We start from the raw sequence: 21,925 nt of genomic DNA, 5'->3' as shown, positions 1-21,925 counted from the left end.
TGTTGTTTACAATGGCAGGATGTTCTACATTTCAAAGCCTGCTCACATGTTCAAAAGTGGATCAGTGTGCAAAATGAGTGGGCACCTGAGCAACCTCTACATTAAGCTTACCACTTAAAGCAGAGGCCAGTATAACTCCCAGGTTTCCCTCCTAGTGACTCCCACACATGACCCACTCTATAATGAAGTCAGGTAAGGTCATGCCCACAAGGGACATATTTGGGAGTTCAATCTTTCCAGCAGTTCATCTCTGTTGGCTAACTGTGATTTAATCTGAATTTTCCTGGCCCGAGTAGTCATGCAAACATCATGGAGGGCACACATCCAGCCTATCTTGAGGCAACTGCACTAACTCCCAGTTGAATTCTGGATCTACTTCAAGGTATCAGTGTTAACCTTTAAGGCCACATGCGGTCTGGGTACAGCATATCTGAGGGTCTGAATATACCCACCAGAGGACATTGTTATGTACTGTGTGGATGGATTTTAAAATGTCGGAAAACTCCCTGAGCCAGCCTTGTTGGGAAGAGCTGTGTATAAATCTCAAATTAAATTAAATTAAATAATGAGTTAGAACACTCTGAGTGCTTGATAACCAAACTTAACCCAATTTCATCAGATCTTGGAAGCTAAGTATGGTCAACTCTGGCCAGTATTTAGATAGGAGACCTCCAAGGAATACCAAGGTCATAACACAGAGCCAGGGAATAACAGACCACATCTGATAGTACTGAGTAACACTGGGGTTATGCAGTTTCCTTACATTCTCCCTCAGCTGCTTATAAGTATAATAAAGCACAAAGAAGGAAATCTGGGATAGAACAAAAATATGCAGGATATAAAATTGAAACCCTACTTATGAACACATATTGCTGTCCTACTGTTCTCTGAGGCAAGGAGAGAGAAAGGTTCTGCAATGAAGATCAGCCATTTATTTCTCCTCTTAAATTTCCTATAAATTGCTTAGTCTGTGCAAAAATTAAGTTGTGTTAATGAAACATCCATATGTTCAATGGTTAAAGAGGTTAACCTAGCTCCCAAAGATTCTTTAGTTCAACTATGGGTTGCCTACATCTGGTCTTTGTCAAGATTTATTCACCATTCGGAAGAAAAGTCTCCTAAATTACATCTTAGTGTCACAAAGATCATACAACGTGAAAACACACTAAAATAAAATATAGTATTTAAACATTCAACATTTTATTGGCTTTCTGCTTTGAAAGGACTGAACAACCCACTTGAAACTACATTGCTAACACCAGCAGTGCTGAATTGGACATTCAAATATTGCTTGCAGATAATATTATTCTAATTTATAATTTAGGTGACTTTGAAGTCTCATGTGGAAACTTTTAATGATTCACAACCAAGCCAGGCTATCTTGTAACTAAAAATGGCTTTCAGAAATAATTATGCAATTGCATATAGAAAAGAATGTAGTGGTGTCATTAAATGTTTTTAGCTGACAGACTTCCTTGTCCCAAAAACACCATTTGCGGGGGAAGTTGGGGAAAACCCCTACCGCAATAAAAGGAACTTATAGCATTACTACGAATACAATCGAATGAAAGCAGTACAAGCAACTGCTTTCAAGACAGCAACGAGAAGAGAATCAGAAATTAAATCTATAGGAGATGGTAAAGCCCCTCCAAATACAATTGTGCTGTCTGTGCATAAACAGACAAAGCATTTAGTGAGTCGCTCCAGCTCAGTGGAAGTGCATATTCCAACTGCTACTTTGGGCCAAGAAGCTAGAACAGGAGGGGAGTGGAAGTTGCTTTGTGCCTGGGCCTGGTGGAGGAGGATGCTGACAGTCAGGCTCAGTGATTGAAGAGTGTCAACCAGTGATGGGGAAGATATGGGGCTCCCCCCCCCCCCAATATGAGTCTTGCAGGCCCTCCACTTGTACATTCCAATTGCAAAGTCAACCAAATCTAAAGATCCTTAAATCTGGTGATTGGAGCTGTGAACAGATAAGACAGAGCATAGCCTGAAAATGCCCTAGGTTTGCAGAAAAATCTAAAATGTTAAATATAGATTTGTGGTGGTTTTTTAAAAGGCCAATATGATAAAAGTAGCTCCTGTAGCGGTTGGTTGGGAAGGAGAAAAGAAAGAGGCTATGAGGGTTTTCACAGCATGGAAGGAGGAACTACTGGGAGAATCCTGTTCCATCCTTTAAATAAATGGGGTCATCTGTACTGTAATGAAAGGAAAGATGACTTAAATTAAGTCACTAGAGAAGATCTTTAAGTATGCAGATAGTTATAGAATCAGTGATAATGCTCTGACTTAATTCCCCTGTGTCACAAAAAGTACTTTTCAGTCGTTCTCCTGTTGTTGGTGTACGCAGCAGTTTTAAATGCTAGTGTGCAGGTTCCTGAACGAAATGATGGCTATGCAAAAAAGGCTAATTGATAACTGCCTTTTAGCTTTGCTGTGGGTGTGCTTTTTAGACATGGGAAAAAACCCATGGTAACTCTGTGGCAGAGTCAGAGGCTTTGTATACACAAACTCAAGCCTCAGCACCTTAAAGTGATCTACAGTATCAGAGCTGGGGATAACACTGCAAAAGCCCTGGGAAGTCACTAACTGTTTGAGGCCTAATAGTAATTTACAAAGTTTGAGTCCACCGTGTGCCCACTGGTGTTGCCAGGCACATGGGAGAGGATTGTGTTTGGGGATATGGGAGGAGCATAATGCTGGCTGTGGCATCATATCACTTACGTTTTAAAAACTGAGGTGATGCAGCTCAAGGAACTGGTAGGCAATCTACAATAAAATCATAGAGTTTTCATTGATTCCGAGTTACATTTTATGAGGGAAATGAGGTAGTGGAACCCTTTGTGTTCCCTCTTTTTACCAGATAAATACCTTTTTACCAGAGAAGTGCTACGGATTCCATGCCTGGAACTTTATTCCCAGGTTCACATAGGCCCACTGTAGAGCAAATACAAGATTTAAACCTTTCTTTTGCATTGTTTTCCCAATCTGAAATAAGAAATGGGAACTGATTGCTCTGTTGGGGATACTTATGTGTACATACTAGAAGTTGCCCAGGGCCATCTCAGGCTAGAAAAACAGAGTATGGGAAAGATCAAGCTCCCTCTCCTGTACACCTCAGTCCCAGTCTGAATCAGGCCTACGCATACTTTGAAATTCAGTTCCATACATGAGACTCCCAAAATATACCTGGTTGCCATCCGCTGTACTGATGAAGACATAGGGTTGTGTGTGGTCTCCCCTCCCCTTCACAGACACACATCTCAAACATTGACAGTACATCCACTACACTGTCTATAGTTCCTCCTCCAAATTCAAATTCAAAACTTTTAATGGCACATAAAAGATAATTTCTGTGCATAAATGAGTCATAATAATTACATAAACTGAGACTAAAACAGATAATAGATAAAAAATAACCAATTATACATTCTTACCTTCCTCCATAGTTCCCCCTCTAATTGATCACGTTAGGGTACAAAGGTAGTCCTTTCTGAGCAGGACAGTGCTCACTGTGGAAATGGCACAAAAGGAACAAAAGAAGAGTTCAAAGCAAAATCATGCACCAGTAGGAATCAGTACTGCTGTACAGAATGCTGATTTCCTTTTACAGAAGCAATGGATGGGTGTTTTATACCACCTTATCTGAAGTGTGCTGTTTCAAAGAATGGACTATGAATGTGTATATATAATCATGATTTTGCAAAAGAAAATCAATCTATTCAAAATAGTAGCTTCATGTGGTTTTTTCAATTAAAAAATATGAGAGAAGTTTAATTCCTACTCCCCAATACCATGTTCTCAATCCAAATTACGATCCTACACCAGCATTTGAAAAGAAAAAAAATACTTTGAAGATTTTACCATCTGGGTGGAGAGCATATTTTAGGCCACCTGTAGACCTGAATGCTCTGCAGGATCCAATGACCCCTGGCATAGCCAAATGCTGACTGCCATTAATGAGATCACTCCCCAACACCCTCTCTGACCACACCTTAATGGTCCCCTGATATACAGAGGAGCTACATAAAAACAAAAGGAAGCTGAGATGACTAAAGCAATTTTGGAGGAAGACTTGTCACAATGCATCAATAATATCTTATAGAACACTTATGATGGCCTATGAGATGGCAGTGAAGGCAGTAAAATGTATACAGCTTCCATAACAGCCATAAGTTCATTACCAGCAAAATTATTTAGGCTAGTTCAATCTTTTACTGCCCTCAAAGAAGGGTACTAAAATGATAGACAACTGGATATAAGCTATGAGACATTTACAAGCCATGTCAAAGATAGTTTTGATGCCCTGCCACGATCTTCCCCCAACCATTGATACAGTAAGGAAACTAGAGGCCACTTTGCTGCCTTAGGAGGGAATATTTGATGGCTTCAGGCAGTTTACACTGACTGGATAGCTTGCTAGCCTCTGTGAACCCAGTCACATGCCCATTAGACACCTGCCCCCCATGGCTCCTTAAGACGAATGATGAGAGAGTAGGAGGCCCTCTTCAAGAGATCATCAACCTCTCCCTCTCAACAGGAGAATTTCTGGAAGGGCTGAAGGAGCCTCTGTATTCATCACACCTGGTTAACTAGCATTTAGTGTTTCTGGAGAAAGGTAGTTGAGAGGGCTGCTGTGGACCAACTGTTAGCATACCAAGATGAAGCTTCACTCTTGGATCCATTCCAGACTGGTTTCTGGCCTAGCCGGGGGTGGAATCAGTACTGGTTGCCCTGATGGATGACCACAGGAGACAGCTGGATTGCCTGTGTTTCTGGATCTCATGGCAGCATTTGACATAGTCAACCATGAACTCAGTGCCTTGCTGATGCCAGAATATGGGGAACAGCCCTCCAATGACTGGTCTCCTTTCTCCAGGGTCACAGATAGAGGGTATCTGTTGGAAAGTCACATTTCCACTGATTGCTCTTCCATTGTGGCACAATTCTCTCCTTAATTTAACATCTTCATGCGCCCACTTGCCCAGCTGGTCTGGAGGTTTGGCTTGGGTGCCACCAATATATTGATGACACCCAGCTCTACCTGCTGATAGATGACCACCCAGATACACCTCCAAACAACTTTGACTGATGTCTAGAAGCAGTGACAGAATGGCTCAAGCAAAGTCATCTGAAACTCAACTTTTCAAAGACAGAGGTCCTGTAGCTTGGCAGGAAAGGTTCAAATAAGGAAGCGCACTTGCCCAGTAAGTATACCATACACTGGCCTCTCTTGGTAGGGCAGTATAAAAGGTGAATAAATAAATTAAACCAAATTAATAAATACCTGGAAATCTCAGCACTACATCTGCTTGGGCACTAATTTATATTTGTCTTATGACATTCATGGTGTTAAGTACAATTTCAAGCGAGATGAGACAGGAGATTCCTATAAATCTCTTCTACCATTACTAGACTTGGAAAACAAAATGCATCTAACATATCAAGGGAGGCCTAGTTTCAGAAAAAAACCAAGCTGGGAGCAACTGTGTTTTTTCATGCTATCAGCTGCTGAACACTTGCCAGCTTTTTCCTTTTGGTTCAGACAAAAAGAAAGTACACAGAGAGAGCAATGACTACATTTGTTCTGGTTTATCTTCAACAGTAGTCCAACCAGAAAAATAATTGGCAAGCTTTGCTTCCCACTTGCACAAAGAAAGCTGGAAATTTGCTTTAGGCAAATTCTCTCAATTAGCTAATTGAGCAAGGAAGGGAAGTGTAGAAATTCTGCAGGACTGCTACCACAAATTTGCATAAAACCATTCTTTGAGTTTATTTAAAGGTATAGTGTTTATTTTTGTTGCATATATGTTAAGGTCTGTGAAAACATGGACTGGTTTTACATGGGGAATTTGCCCCTGGACAGCCTCTCGTCCTGGACAACTTACGGGTTCTAGTGCTGCTTACATGTGACATTGGCAGCAACCCGGAGCTCCCCAGCAGGTGGCATGAATTTTCATCCAATTTGCTCCGTGATGGGGGAAATTGCAAAATCCTGATTTCTTGTTGCACTGCAAATAAGGCCACAAAGAGGGGCAAGCCTCTCTGAAGGAACAAATGTGCAAAACACTACTCAGCACTAAACATGCAAAACATTACTGAGTAGTCTGTTGCCCACCCTTGCACCTGCCCTCCACAATCCACATAGTTATGGGACTGCAAAGCAATGTGACCTCACTTTCAATAAAGTGCTGTCTTCAGTGTGCTTGATAATATTGGTATCAGGCAGATAAAACACATTCATGTTTGTGTTTTCTGATGGTGGGCTATGAATGAGGAAAGATGGGGGCATGTGATGCAGCAGCCCTCTCCCTATTAGCTTGGTGTCCATATTTTTTGTTTTAAATCTTTATCATTAACACACCATCATAGTGGTTTAGTTACTATGGCCAGCCTATCACAAATCTATCTGAACATAAAGAGAGACCATTATAGAAAGAATCCTGAAAAGGGATCTAAGGAAATGTTTTATTGTTATGGCATGGTCCTGAAGCAACATGGAAGTGCAAGGGTGTCTTTTTTTTGGGGGGGGGAGATATTTTACTGTTGTGGAGTTTCCCCAAAGCAACACAGAATTTTTTAAAATTAATTTTGTGACTCAGGGGGGACAAAGTTTGAGTCCCCAACACAACTGCTGTGAAGGGATTGGGGGCTTGCGTTGATTGACAACCCAAGGAACAGGGGGGAAAGTGCAGGTTGTCCATGCTTTAGGCTTCTCCGCTGCCTCATTGGGAAGGGAAAAGCCATGATGAGGCAGCGGGATAACACAGGAGGGGTCTCACATCAGGAAGCATGCAAACATACCTTCTCCTATTGCAAATTTGCAATCAGGAGGTGGCATGCATTTTACATCTCTATGCGGAAAAGGTCATGGAATGGATTTGGGATCTAGCCTGGTGAGAAACTTCAGCCATCTTGAGGCACAGAATGGAGTCAACTCAATACTCAGAAGGCAGTGTGAAACCTCTAAATTGCCCAGCTCTTGCATAAATACTAGGAACCTGGCCTTCTGCTTCTACAAGGCCACCAATTCCCCTTCTACTAGAGGCACATCCTTCTGCATTTTCCCTTGTTTTCTAATCACCTGCTTCTTTCCAGTCAAGTGCCCAATTGTATTATCTGATTCCAGATAATTATTTCAAGCAATTGGGAGTGGCTGAAAGTCTTCTGATTTGATCATCATTTTTTAATCATGCCATTTGATAGCAATATCCTGGATAGCGAAAGGTAGGAAGTTATGGAACAGTGATGAGATAGCATCAGCAGATATGTGCTTGACAAGGGTGGAAGATTTTTCCTTTCCTATCATGATATGGTTCTTTGGGCCACAGCCTTAAGCCTAAGGAAGGTTTCTCAAGAAACCAATTCATAGCCATCTTTTTGTTAAATGTTTCTATTTTTCATCTATCATTCTCTCTGGCTTGGGTAGGGCTTTTTGATTCTATAATACATGATTACCTGAGTTAATTCATTATTTGGGGTAGTGCACATATAGGAGTAATGTATCCACAGACTGATAAATGATTTGCTAAAGCTGCCTTATATTGAGTTAGAATATTAACCCTCAAAAGCCCGTGAAGTCTACTCTATTCTTTAGGGTCAAGGTATACATTTTTCACCTGCTGCCTGATTCTTTTAATTAGATGTGCTGGGAGATTATGCTAACCAGATGCTTTGCCACTTAACCATGGCCCCTTGTCATAAATGGACAGATGGGACAGAACTACAGAGGTAATGGCTTGTATTATCCACAACAGGTAGGTACACCAGCCAGTAAACAAAGGAAAATGCTTTGATTACACTTGCAGGTATGCAGGCAGCAGAGCAGATATGCCAAAATATATTTTTTAAACATAACTACTTTAAGATGTGTCGAAGTATAGAAAGTACCTTCTTCCAAACCATCCTGCATCACTTAAATATGTTCTGCAATCTGATTAAATGTTTCCTTCTAGCCTATTCATATATATCCATTGAACACTATGGTTCATACCCACTTTCAGGCATTATCATTGGGCAATTTGCAGCTGATCTGCAAACAGAGTTTGAAATCTGCTACTAAAGTTATTTGCTTCAAACATAATCATCTGCTCCTCCCTTTTCCCCAACATTGCTCATATTCATGTACAGCAAATTAAAATTCAGTCCCATAAGTCTTCATTATTCTGGCATTTAATCATATGGAAAATGTGGTAATTTAATTAAAACAAGTAACATAGGTTGGATATCCCTTGGGATGGAAACCAAGGAAAATGATCTAATCCATCAGGTTTCCATTCTGAAAATGTATTAATATTAGACCACAAGACCACAGCAAAAAAAAAAAATGCTGTTCATTTGCAACGTTGTAATCTGATGCTGAAACAATTTCAGTAGAGGAAGCCAAAAAGTACACTGTTCTGTCTCAGTGTCTGCATCAGGCGCTTGTCAAAGTACAATGTGACCTTGCAAGATCTTATTAGAATGCTCTAGTCAAGATCCAAGCACGGCCTTACAAATAATCAATTGCATGCCTCATTTCTAAACAAAATTAATGGCAATAAGATACTAGTAACAGAAAGAAACCACACTATTAAACTTTTGCAAAGATTCTTGCTAATAGTTACATAGATTTCCAAAATATATTTGACATATTTTCTCAGATTAAAGAAAGTCATTATAATATTTAAGAGTAAAAATGTTCTCGTACATCCTGCTGGATTTCCATTTTCTCAAAGATCAGAGAGGTATTTGCAAAATTACCACTATTTAGACTTCTATGAATGGTTTCTTTGGTCTTCTGGTAGAGCAAATGTTTTGAACATACAACATTCTTTAATCAAAGTCTGTCTTGCTCAAAACTGTCTGCTCTGACTGACAGTGAGATCTCAAGAGGAGACCTGAAACTTGACGTAATTAAATAGGAGATATTAAGGACTGAACATGGAAACTTCCTCATGCAAACCCTGAGCTCTGCCGCTGAGCCACATTTCTTTCTCTAATGCCTTTACACCTGCTTCTTGAAATTCACAAATCCTAAAGCCATAGTCATTATTTATTTAATTAATTTCTATACCACCCATCCCCACATTATTTGAATGCTAAAATCCATTTCTGTAAGCACCTTGGCTGGATGTCTGCTTGGTACACAGTGCTTAGCTGAGCAACTCCATCACCATGCCATATACAGTGCAGCTGGACCAGGCATTTCATTTGTGAGCACGGACATTGCCATACTATGCAAGAAAAGGCTGGGTGCATCATTCACATTGTGGGGTTGGAATAAGGCCTGGCTAGACACTTCCTTTGATATATGGGGTGAGGTCAGATTGGGCACCTACTTCACAGAACAGAGTAAAGCCTACTTGACAATACAGGCAGGGACAGACTGGGCTTCCCTTTTGTCATGTGGGACATGGCAAGGGCCGCCAGCTCACCGTGAAGGCAGATCATGCACACACAGGGTGTCCTGATGGGGGGGCAAAGCCCCCAGGCCATCATTCCGCCAAGACAAGTCTGGTAATTTTGGTAAGAAATTTTCAAATTTATTAACGTTATCTTGGATAAATTAAGATGCTTTCATTCAAATTTTAGGATATTATTTATTAAGACAATCCAGAAAGCAAGACAAAAAAAAAGATTATGCCAATTGACAAACTAAGCTAAAATATTCAAGAATCTTTCTTAATTGATAGGAGGAAATTTAAGAGGAGAAAGAACATATTTGCACACCAATAATTGGCCCAATGGGATGACAAATCTTGAATGCCATCAGTGCCTTCCAAAAGCCAACACTTTAGCATCACACTGATGGATTAAGGCAGTTGGGGTATCAGATGTTAAGCAAAGAAGACAATATGATGAAAATTTACATAGATGCATTCTCATTAAGGTAGTTAAACATTTGCCAATTTTAGTTTTCACATTGAAGATGTGTCTTACAACAAAACAGAACTCTATGACAGAAAGTAGGCTGTCTATACCAAAATCATTTTTTTCTGAAGTGGTTCCAAGGAGTTCCAATACTTGAAGTTGTGAAATTTTAAAAGGCACATATATGGAAAAATGAAAATTAATGGAAAAGCCTATGAAATCTATATGTAACCTTAAAAGGGCAAGTTTATAGATGTTTCTGTCCCTGTGTAATCCTCAGGGAGACCCAAATATACACACATACAGATGCTGTCCAGCCTTTTACAAGGGAATGGAGCAGTCCCCAGACTATCCCCAGCCTGGATTCATGCCTGGCCCCATATTAGGATCTGTGTTATTCCTGTCTAAAGGAGACAGATTGGACAGGCTCCCCAGCCAAACTGGTTTATAGCTTGTCTCTCTAAATATTGCTGGTGTACAGCTCTCCCTTACCTGCAAGTGACAGTTAAGAGACTAGTCCCTGGCATTCCTTTCCCACAATATATTTTAAAGCCCCCCCCCCACAAGGACATGAAATTAACATTCTTTCATTTTGCAATAATTATGGCCAGGGTGTTTTTGTGACAGCATTTAGTGGAACTTCTTTCAGGGCTCTCCGAAGTCCTGCTCCTCATGTACCAACCCACCACACTCAGCAAAGGAAAGAATGAGTGGACCCTCAGGAACAGCCTAATAGGGATCAGCAGGGGAAGAGAACTGGTGACAACCTTATATACGAGTATTGGCACTTTATTTTTTTAAAAAAACACCAAAAAGGCATTGAATATGGCTGTGATGAAATGCATCTTTCTTTGGAGGTTTGAACTGAACAAAATCTTCACCTGTAGTTTTAGAAGTGTTTTTCTCTCTTGGCTGAGTCAACTAAATAGCTTTCCAGCTTTACCTCAGCCACCCTTTTAGAAGTGTTAATTAATAGGTCTAGCAAGAGACAATGGGATGGTCAAGTTCTTCCCACCTCCAGCTAGACTGATGATATTTAATAGGAAATAGAGATTTGGAGGGATTAAATGCTAGATGGACTTCAGGAAGGAACTCCTGGAGACTTCAGGAAAAGCTTTTTAGACCTGGCTTAATTTGGTCAGTAAGAAAAAGAAAAAGAGATGATAAAACTCTTGAGAGGAATATGCTGATTTCATTGAGGCAGGCAGAACTCTTAGCCAAGGTCTGTAGGAAGCAGACATTGCTGTGTGCTGATTTGCACACCTAAAAGAGGCTTCATAGTAATGGAAATCCTGTAGAACATTTGTAACTTTTTAAGCTAAGGAGCCTGCCTTATATGTAATGTCTGCTAGGGCATGTATAGAGGGAGGGACAGAAGAATCACATTTTATTATTTTCTTTTGAATCCCTTGTTCAGTCTGATGCTGTGCTGAAAGTATGCTTGTGAACATGTTTTTTTTAAATAAATGCTTTAGAACTTTTGATACTCTGTACTACACAAACCTCCCTTATCTTGGCCATGCTATTTTAAAAGGAACACCAGGAAGAAGGGGAGTAGAAGTCCATTGGCAAGTGGCTACTTTCCAGTGCAAGCTGTCCCAATGGTACAGCAAGCAATGGTAATGAGACACTGGAAGAACGAACGAACGAACGAACGAACGAACGAACGAACGAACGAAAGAAAGAAAGAAAGAAAGAAAGAAAGAAAGAAAGAAAGAAAGAAAGAAAGAAAGAAAGAAAGAAAGAAAGAAAGAAAGAAAGAAAGAAAGAAAGAACCATGGGCACAAACAAAAAACAATTTCTATCAAAAATATGCTTCATTAATGTACAATGTTTATGCTTCAGGGTTTGTCAATAGAAATCAAATTCACCATATTTTGAACATTTCATGTGTCACCATATGCAGCTAAAATAATATTAATTCTTCCCTTCCTCAGGGTCACTTCTGCTTTTTTAGATAGATATTTATAGAAAAGCAAAACAAACTGAGATCTAGGTTTCAAGAAAAGAGATTCCTACAATTATAATATAACCTATGTAAATGGAAACTATCAAAACTTTACAATATATTAAATATTGCTGATGGCTTAAACTGTTCAAACACATTCACCTTCAATGTGGTCAAAAAGGATCATTCACTCGGAAGCCACAGTTTATGTCAATCAGGATGGACACCTGCATCCCCAAGAACATTATCCATTGGGAGGCTACAGAGGGGTTCAAACCGCTGATCTGGAATTTCTCCTTTATGACAAGAACAGCTAAAAATAACTATGGTGACTAATGAAGTCAACCCAACTGGTCAGACAGTAGAGGCAAGAAACTTCCTCAATTTAAATTGAATTAGGATAAAATAAGTTATTCTGAATGTTCTTTTACAGTAATTATGTGCAATATTATATGACATTTTCCCTTTTGTGGAGCTGATGATATAATTCTTAAGTTAACCAGATTGCAAACATTCAGACTAATCAACAGAACATTTATAATCTTCCTAACCACTGCTTAAATAGAAACATTTGAAAACTTCATGATAGCAAGCAACCAAGATGATAAATCCCACAACTTTCAGCTTCTAAATAGGATTCTAATGAGTTCACATTCCAACATGTTAACAAATAATATTCATCATTTTATCTGTGTAGTAAATGTGGTAATATATGTCATTTGTATGCAACTGGCATCAAGTCGCTTCCAACTTATAACAGTCCAATGAATTATCATTTACCACTATCTTTGACCCAAGGGAAAAAAGAATATGAGTCAGAAGTTTTGCAATTTTCAACCCTCTCAAAATGAATAGTATGAAGAATTCTTCATGATCATTACATGTTATCCGAGTATAAATTGGTTAAACCTTAGGTACATCATCTGAATGTGTTCTCAGTGGGGATGGTAATTCCTTCAGCAGGGAAGAGGGAAAGAGGCCTATGCCTTTCTGCCTTCTCCCTATAGGGGGTGTCAAGAGGAAGCTGGGAGGAGCTGATTCGCTCCCTTACCTCCCAGCACACGAATCAGCACTGCTGCCACCCCAGGGGATTATGGGACTTGTAGTCCCCTTCCCTGTGTGCTCTTTAGGTGACTGCTTCCCCTCAGCGGCAAATTGCACCCAGGGTAAGTCCTGTCTGCCCTTATTGAAGAAAAAATCAATAATGGTCAACAAATATGTCCATTGGGGCGCTCTTCAGTTCCTGGGTAATGAGAGACCTAGTTCTCACACCAGGATCTACTATTTCAGCATTCTGCATCTTACTGATAGCAAGACAGATGAGTCTACTGAAGACCTCAACCTACTGTGTCCTGCATAACATCTGGCATACAGTTCTAACATCACATGTTATATCATGGGTATGATGAGAGGCTCATATTTTCTACTATCAGAACAGAATTATCAGATCAGGCAAACACTGGAACCAGCCCTACAAAGGGATTTCTTACAAATTATACTGAGAATAGAGCTGCCCTGGCCATAATGACTTTGCCATGCATCAATAATCTTCAAACCGCGCTGCGGCGCACTGTGGACTAAATAATAGAGTAAGGGCTGTCTGGGAGGAGTTAGGGCAGGCCCTGTCTGGGATAAAAACTCGGAGGGCCCAATCAGGAGCCGCGAAGCGGCTCCTGATTGGGCTCTCCGAGTGTCCATCCCGGGTCAAGCAGTCAGTGGGGAGCCATGCGAAGCTTCTCTTGCTTCCTCCTCCTGCTTCTCCCGGCTGCTGCTCTTACGGCCGGGAGAAGGCCCAGCCTTGCTCCGGGGTGGGGTGGGGGGCTTTCTGCCTTCTCCCAGCTGCAGGACCGGCCGGGAGAAGCCCAGCACGACCTCCAATGGCGCCCTCTCCGGCTTCTTCCGGCCACAGGACCAGCCGGGAGAAGCCCCGAACGTGCTCCGGGGTAAGGCCGAGCCCTCTCCCGCTTCTCCCGGCCGCGCTTCCCTGCCCACTCTTGCCTAGCGCCCATTTTATCTCGCCATAAAATGGGCTTTAATTCTAGTACTACAATATACTCAATGTTAGGTTGAGTACATTGTTAGATTGAAAATGAGAATTCAGAAGCTTCAGGTAGTGGGAAATGCACCTGTGTACCTTTTATCTTTGGATGGGCATGGGTAAAGTAGCTGCACGGATTATAAATTTCTTTCCAGTATCAAATCTAGGTGTTTCCTCTCCTGGGACCCCAGCGGAGCTAGAGGTCTCCCTCAACCAACTTCCCCCTTCCCTGCTGCTGACTGGCAAGGGGATTTATCAGGAAAAAGAGGAATGTCACGGAAAGTGACATCATAATTCTGCAATGTTACTGTATTTGGTATTTGGGCAAAACCTCTATGATAAAAGCAGTTGCTACCATAGAGTTTTTGCCCAAATTATGGCAATTTTGCAGCACTAAGGTGTCCTTGTTAATTTCCACAAAAGGAAAGTTACTTTCCCATGTAAATGATAAACTGAATATGCTAGTGAATACAACATGTACTATAACTTAACAATTATTTCAAGTAAATAATAACAAAGCGCTTTTAATTCTTTTCAATAAGAACCTTCTGGTTATTGAGGTGAAAGCATTGGTTTTGCTGCTTATAGTCAGTCAGTCAGTCAGCCACTGCACTATAAACACAAACACTTTATTATGTCCTTGGTCGGGATATTCATCCCCTCCCATACAAATTCTCCCACTCCAGAAGACCTAATTAGCATGAAAGGTATTTATTTATTGATGCATAGTCTAATACTTGAAATATATACAACTTATCTCTTTTTTCCCACTGACTTTTCCATATTGTAAACCAAGGGCTCCCAAAATATAGATTATTGCCCACATTTATATCCAGGTGCTATTTTACTTTTTCCTGTATCCCATGGGATGGAAATTTATCATTGTGACATCCTTCAGTATACTCTGCTCATATTGCTGGGATCCATCCCAGTTCCCTGTCTTCCATCTCTTTTCAAAGAGCCTGCTAGGCAAAGCCAGTTTCACAATCCTATTGGGACAACCAAAAATACCAAAAGCTCTTCCAATCTGTCCAGTCTTCTCCTTTCTCTTCTCAGAGGAGGAATGGAAAGGCGAATGTAAACCGCTTTGAGCCTCCTTCAGGTAGGGAAAAGCAGCATATAAGAACCAACTCTTCTTCTACTTCACCCACAATATTTTTGAAGTAGTCATTCTAATATTGGAAAGGTTGTGTCAGAAATCTTTCCAGTATGGAAACTTGTAATAACCTCCCATATAATCGCATACAGACAATCTCACGAGTTATGCAAAACAAATCTCTATTTATGAAATATCATAAATAGACGTATCTGTTATGAAATATCATAAATAGACCATATCATGGACTTTCAACCTGGACCAGACCACCATAGACTCTCAAACCCTTAAAAGGTGCGTTCATTTCCCCCTCACCCCGTGCTTGTACCCTGCTTCAAAGAGTTCCCTGATAATATAGTATCAGTGACGATTCAGAAAAAAATGGTCATAGAAGATGGGATTTTTTTTGCATCCAAATACTGTGATAGCAGTGATGCTTGAATATGTTGAGTGGTAGCTTTAATCCTCATTACCATGCAGTAAATCCTAGAGGAGATCATCCCTGACTACTCGTTAGAAGGTCATATCCTGAAGATGAAACTCAAATACTTTGGCCACTTCATGAGAAGGAAGGACTTCCTGGAGAAGAGCCTAATGCTGGGAGTGATTGAGGGCAAAAGAAGAAGGGGACGACAGAGAATGAGGTGGTTGGGTGGAGTCACTGAAGCAGTCAGGGAATGGTAAAGGACAGGAAGGCTTGGAGGATCATTGTCCATGGAGTCGCAATGGGTCAGACACAACTTCGCAACTAACAACAACAACCGTGCAGTACAATCCTAAACAGGGTTACATCTTCTAAGCCCATTGAAGTCAATGAGTGTAAGTGTGCTTAGGATTGTCCTGAAAATGTCTGTAAACACTCTGTTAAATGTTCATTGCATGGCATCATCATTACTGCTAGACTGCACAGTCCATTCATTAACTCACTAACCTCTCAATTTTATGTGGGTAAATAAAAAAACAAAGCATACACATTTTGATCTGGCTCAATTTCATCTTTCCTCCTCTGCAGATGTATAACTAGAAGCAGACATCTAATCTGACAGAGTTCAACATGCATTCTCAAGTAAAGAGAAACTAGGGCATGTGTCCTAGGGCATACATTCAAAGAGACATTTTCCAGCATCACAGTCTCATCATCACCTAGAGATCCATGCACCCTGAGAAATTATTCACCAGAATAGTTTTGAACACATGGTACTGTTCTTCCAGTCTTCCAGATGTTGTTGGCTAAGAACAGCAATACCAACCCAGTTTTTTAAGGATAATTTTTTAGAAGGCAGATCGATGCACATTCTATGCAAACCTAAGCATGAAACACAAAAAGTAGGTTCTTCCACAGGAGAAAAAAAAACAGTCCTCAAGGTTATTTATATACACTCTTGCCAGAGTTTGCCCTTACCCCATTTGCCCATGGATTATATATGGCAGAAAGAAGAGAGCTGACATATTGAATGAGAAGCTACTTGAGCTCCTAAAATGAGTGATATTAATGTCATCACCATTATTTATTTACATTTTTCTTTTGTATTTTAAAATTAAATCTTGCTTGTTTATTTGTTTTGAGATTTATATCCTATTCCTCTCCTGCAAAGTCGTACACTGCAAAGTGTAGCACTCAACATTAAAAAAATACAATAGAACCATAAAGTTCTTCATTAAACCAAAGCAGTTAAAAACTTGACATTTTCCTGGCACCTAGAAAATGTTCAAAAGGGAAGATATCTGGGGAATCAATAGCTGCTGAAAACAGAAGGCTTAACCAAAGACCTGCTAGAACAGTTCAGCCTTTAATGTCCTATTGAACAGGTCTCATGGAGTGTGCTTCACCTTTGAGAAAGCATTCCACCAGGATGGGGCTATGATGGGGAAAGTCTTCACCCTGGTTGAAGCAAAAGAGATTACCCAAGGGCTAGGCACAATGATGAGCTCAAACAGCTTAGAGAGATGGTCCTTCAGACTGTACAGTAACAATGCCTGCCCTGATGATGATCAATTCCCCTGGAGATAATAGATGTTCTGGAGCGTGGACTCTGTAGCATTATACACTATTGAGCCTCCTCTTTTCCTCAAATTTCACCCCCTGAGACTTCATCCCCAAATCTCCAGGCATTTCCCAATCTGGAGCTGGCAACTATGAAGAAAACTAATCTCTGTAATTATAAGATCTATTGATATTCCAAGAGATCTCCAGGTTCACACCCTTAGGAGACAAGGAAGCAACAGGAGAGGTTATGGGGGCTTTCAGGAAAGGGAACAAGAAAATTGTGGGGACAGGTAAAATGGGATACTTCCAGCAAAGGTTCCCAGTGGGGGGGGGGAGCGGTGTTGGTTGGTGGAGGGATGTTCCAGAACTTTTCTCTTGATTCAAGGAAAATTTGCCCAATCGTTTATTACATTCTGTCAAATCTTGGTGACTAGAAGCAGCCAAGACAAACATCATAATTGGCAACTGCATCTTTTATGACCTCTATGGAAGCTCCAGGAGATTTTCTACTCTTCTCCCCACCCCACCCCATACTACATGCACCGCACCCCAGCCACATAATATTTGAAACTGACTCTTTAATGTGGGATAAAGTATGGGGATTTTCAATTTAAAAGAATAAAACTCAGAAATTTCACTGGATTACTGCAATCCCCTTATATGAGCAAAGTAGCTCTTTGGATCTCAGCCTAAATCTGTAATGGCAATATGCACAAACTCAAACTAAAATTCATTGTTCACTGGGGACAAAATGGTAATTTACAAAGGGAGGGCGGGGGCTTCAGAAGGAACCGTACACACTGTTGTACTTTTTTTTTTTGGCACTGAACCTTTGACCCTCTATTCCTGGAATGTAAGTTACACATTGAATATTTTAGTAAGTAAGAAGTGAACACAATGTTTCCACAGCTCACTCACACACAACCTGGTAAATTGTTTCTCAAACACTTCTCTTAGTTCTATGGTGCTTTGTTTGATTTTGACTGCATTCATTGAAACACTTTTACCAACACACACTATACTGGGTGACACTACTGACAAGATAACTGGTAGCAGTAAAACCCTCCCACCCTGCACTATGATCAAGCACAACGCTCAGCCTGTGTGTGTATGTGCATGTGAGAGAGTGTGTGAATAGGATTTTTATGTAAATGGCTGCCCTCTTAATTAGGAAAACTGGAGCCATAAATAAAATTAGGTAGTCAGTATTGGCTATGTCTGGTAGATTTCTATCACAAATTTCCAACAAATCCTCCAAGAGATTTAGCTCCACTAAGAAAGGATTCTTTCATTCCAAGTGGTAACCTTGCCAACATGACAGAAATTAACAAGATCAAAAATGAACATCATGAAAAGATTTTTTTTAAGACTTCCTTTGGAAAGATTTGAACATTTGAGAATGTAAAAGGGTGTGTTTTTCACCCCATACAATAACAAGGGTTAGAAAGTGGGTTACAAGAAGAAACTGCTTCCTAAAACAGTCCCATTACTGTGTTTGACGTCGAGTGACTTCATTGGATGTCAAAGTAAAAAGTTATTATGCAGCCAAAGACCAGAAAGTTTGACTTCATTGGTTTAACATTTCGCTGTCAGGCGATCACATCATCCTTTATGTAGGTCCAATTACAGCAATGAAAACTCTGCCTTTTAATGAATGCTCATTGCGCATAATGGCATGGAGAGGCAGAGGCGGTTTCAGGGCATGGTGGCCCAACTTCTGGATGTCATATGCCTTCTAAATTCAACAGTAGTTGCTAACCAGTCCTTGACTAACATCACAAGAATTACAGCTTTGGGTGAGCAAAGATATGCAGGCAGAACAGCAGCAAACTCCAGGACTCAGATCAAACCTGAATGCTTAAGAAGACTAACTTGCAACTACACATGGTCTACTCAGTTTCTGGCTTTCCATTCCATACAGTCTTGATGTATCATAGCTTGGATGGTTATTGACCAGCCTTGTGAATGTGGATTGATCTCAGTCATCAGGACTGGGAACTGATGCTGTCCATTACTACTGTATTGATAGCTATGGCTATGGCAGGTCCTTGCAGCAAGTTTATAATGAAGCTTCTAGTGGCATTTTATGGGCATTTGGGCTATGACAGGAAGAGGGCAGTTTGAAATAGTCAAAGCTTCAGACTTTTCAAGACATTCAATATATGTTGACCTCTTCTTGGGGTTACCCATGTTGCAAAGCAGTATGTGGGCTGGAATATGTCTATACAATATCACACCCTGCCTATTGTTTGGTTGCCAAAATGTTTGAGTGTATGGATGCTTGCGATTAAATTGTGACAAAATTCATTCCAAAACTATTATATGTACCAGCTTCATCTTTGCTTCTGACACAAATAATTGTGCATAATAACTAATGACACTTAACAGCAAGCATGTAACATCAATCCAATATTCATCCAGCCACTTCAATGGGGCTTGGAGGGAGAATCATGACACAGATGGTAATAACTATCTGACAATGTACCAGAGGCACATAAGAGACTGTTCCAGACATGAATCTCCCTTGCTAAACTGTGGCAATCTGCTCTTACTAGCAACAGTAATTAGACATCAAGTGTAGCTTAAAGCAAAACGAGACACGATGACCTAAAATCTTTTGTCTTTTAAACTATGAATAAGGCATACAGGCTTTTAAATGGGATTTTATAACACCTGGCTCTCAGTAATTTCCTTTAAAATGTTTAGCAGTCCCTTCAATAGTTGATTGTCATTTACTATTTTTGCAACGGAGTTTTTGAAATTCCAGCGCAAATAGATATCAAATTACATCTGACATATCATTTGATAGTATTAAGAAGAAAAGTTCAGTTTTATATGCCACTTTTCTCTACCAGGAGTCTCAAAATGATTTAAAAGCGCTTTCCCTTTCCTCTTCCCACAACAGACACCCTGTGAGGTAGGTGAGACTAAGGGCCATTTCGCACGGCTTCAAAGTAGCAGGATGGTTGCCAATTGGAAACGCTACAAATTTGCCATAACCCACGACGTCGTACACAATCTGCAACAGTCCTGCAACCGACCCGCAAAAAGCGCTTCGTTGTAGCGCTTCTAGGGGAATCCAGAAAAGTGGATTCACCCTCCGGATAGCGATACAATCCTGCAACCAATCTGCAACAGTAGCGCCACAGACTTGTGCGTTACCATTGTTGCGGTTTCTTCAAAGTCCCTCCTCCCGAGCCTTTCCTCCTAACTTCCGGCGAACTGTCCGCCATCTTTTTTCTCCGAGCGAGCGGGGATCTACGAGGCAACGAGACAGCGACTGGCTTTCAAGCACGATCACTTTCTGAAATTCTGCCCGGACACCACAATAGTTTTCCAAAAGCACAGTGGCACACACCGTCACGTTCCAAACATTTGCCCATAGCTTAAAACCCCGTCTACCTTCGGCCAGTACTAGCGGAGTCAACGTACGGTGATCATTTTTAAAAACTTTCCTCTGAGCGTGCCAACGAACGTTCGCCGCTCGCAGTCTCCTGTTTAGATTACTGGGGTTCAATAGATATGATTCGAGGTGATTTCATGAGGGGCGGTTTATGTGTAGTGGGTCTTTGTGTGGTTCCGGGTGCGTGGTTGTGGTTGTGCTTGGGTGCGGACAACCCCTTCCATCGGCGGCTAGACCTCCGGCAAGCGGAGTCGCCGTCCGCCGTTCATTTTAAAAAACTGTCCGCTGAGCGTGACAACGAACGTTCGCCAGTTACATGTCATTGATTTATGCTTTGGTTGGTGAATATTATTGGGGAACTGTCGCGTACCACTGCAATTGCTCTCGGTTTTACACCGGCATGCGTTTTTGTAATGGCGGACATCTCACTAAAATGGCTCCCGCTGCATGTTCAAACTGCTCTTCCCGCGTGTGGACGAATCAGCGCATGCGAGAAGTCAAACAAAAGGCGCTAATCTGGCCATTAGGAGCAGATCCTGTTCCCGCGCGAGGAGTTTTGAACGTGACATGTGACCTAATGTGGCCAATGCGCGTGTCCCCTACTGCCCTCTACCAATCAGGAGCCGGCTAGTCCCTTTGTCTTTGTGTGCGGGAAGGTATATGATCCGTTGCACCCTGCACCTCGCACCACCATTTTGCTCAGCTACTAGCGAAAGCACCATGGAATCCTCTTCTCAAGCCTCGTCCGTCCCTGCAACCGGCCGTGGCCCAACTTGGAGGGACGCGGAGATCAGGGACCTGATCGCGATTTTCTCGGAGGAGAAAATCCAGGACGCCTTCCAGTCCTCTCACAGGAATAGGGAGGTCTTCGAGCAAGTGGCCATAAAGATGCGTGCCCTGGGCCACAACAGGACCGGCCTTGAATGCCGGTCGAAGACCAAAACGATGCGGGCGGAGTACATGAGAGCCGTGAACCGTAACAAGGGTTCCGGCAACGAAAAGGTGACCTGCCCCTACTTCGAGGAGCAGCGCCAGCTGTACGGAGATGGGGAAGGAGCCGGCAGGCCAAAGCGCGTCGGGAGGAGCCTTAAGGTGGTTCGGAAGCTGGCTGCCCCGGTCGAGGAACCACCCGCTGAGGAGGATCCCGGCGAGGGCACCTCGTCCAGCTTTCGGCCTCCACCCCCCGTCCAGCAACGAACAGCGGAATTGGTCACGGTGGACCTGATGGCCATCGCTCCTGGGGAGCCAGAGGAGGTTCCTGAGCAAACGCCCCTTGCCTCCGGTAAGTAATTTTCTTTTTATTTTATATTTTATTGTTTTTATATTGAGCAAATGTGTGTTCTGACGTTTGGGAATCGTTTTCTCGTGTGTTCGTTGCAACGCATAATATGATAGGATGTTTGTGGATTGCTTTGGGTGGCTTTTTAAAACGGTTGTGTTTAACCAACAACCCAAACAGTTTTGCAGCATGCCTCAGCCATAGGCCTTCTGCAGCGCTCTAGCCACTACTTTGGGACCTTGATGTGTGGTTCAGGTTGTGTGCTTGCTCCTTTTTCACTATTGTATGCCTTTTGTTCGTTGCAACGCATGCTATGCTTGGA

Source organism: Paroedura picta, chromosome 10, assembly GCF_049243985.1.
Source record: "Paroedura picta isolate Pp20150507F chromosome 10, Ppicta_v3.0, whole genome shotgun sequence".
NCBI classification, from domain to species: Eukaryota; Metazoa; Chordata; class Lepidosauria; order Squamata; family Gekkonidae; genus Paroedura; species Paroedura picta.
The sequence above is the reverse complement of the archived record's forward strand: the minus strand, read 5'-3'. Positions refer to the sequence as shown.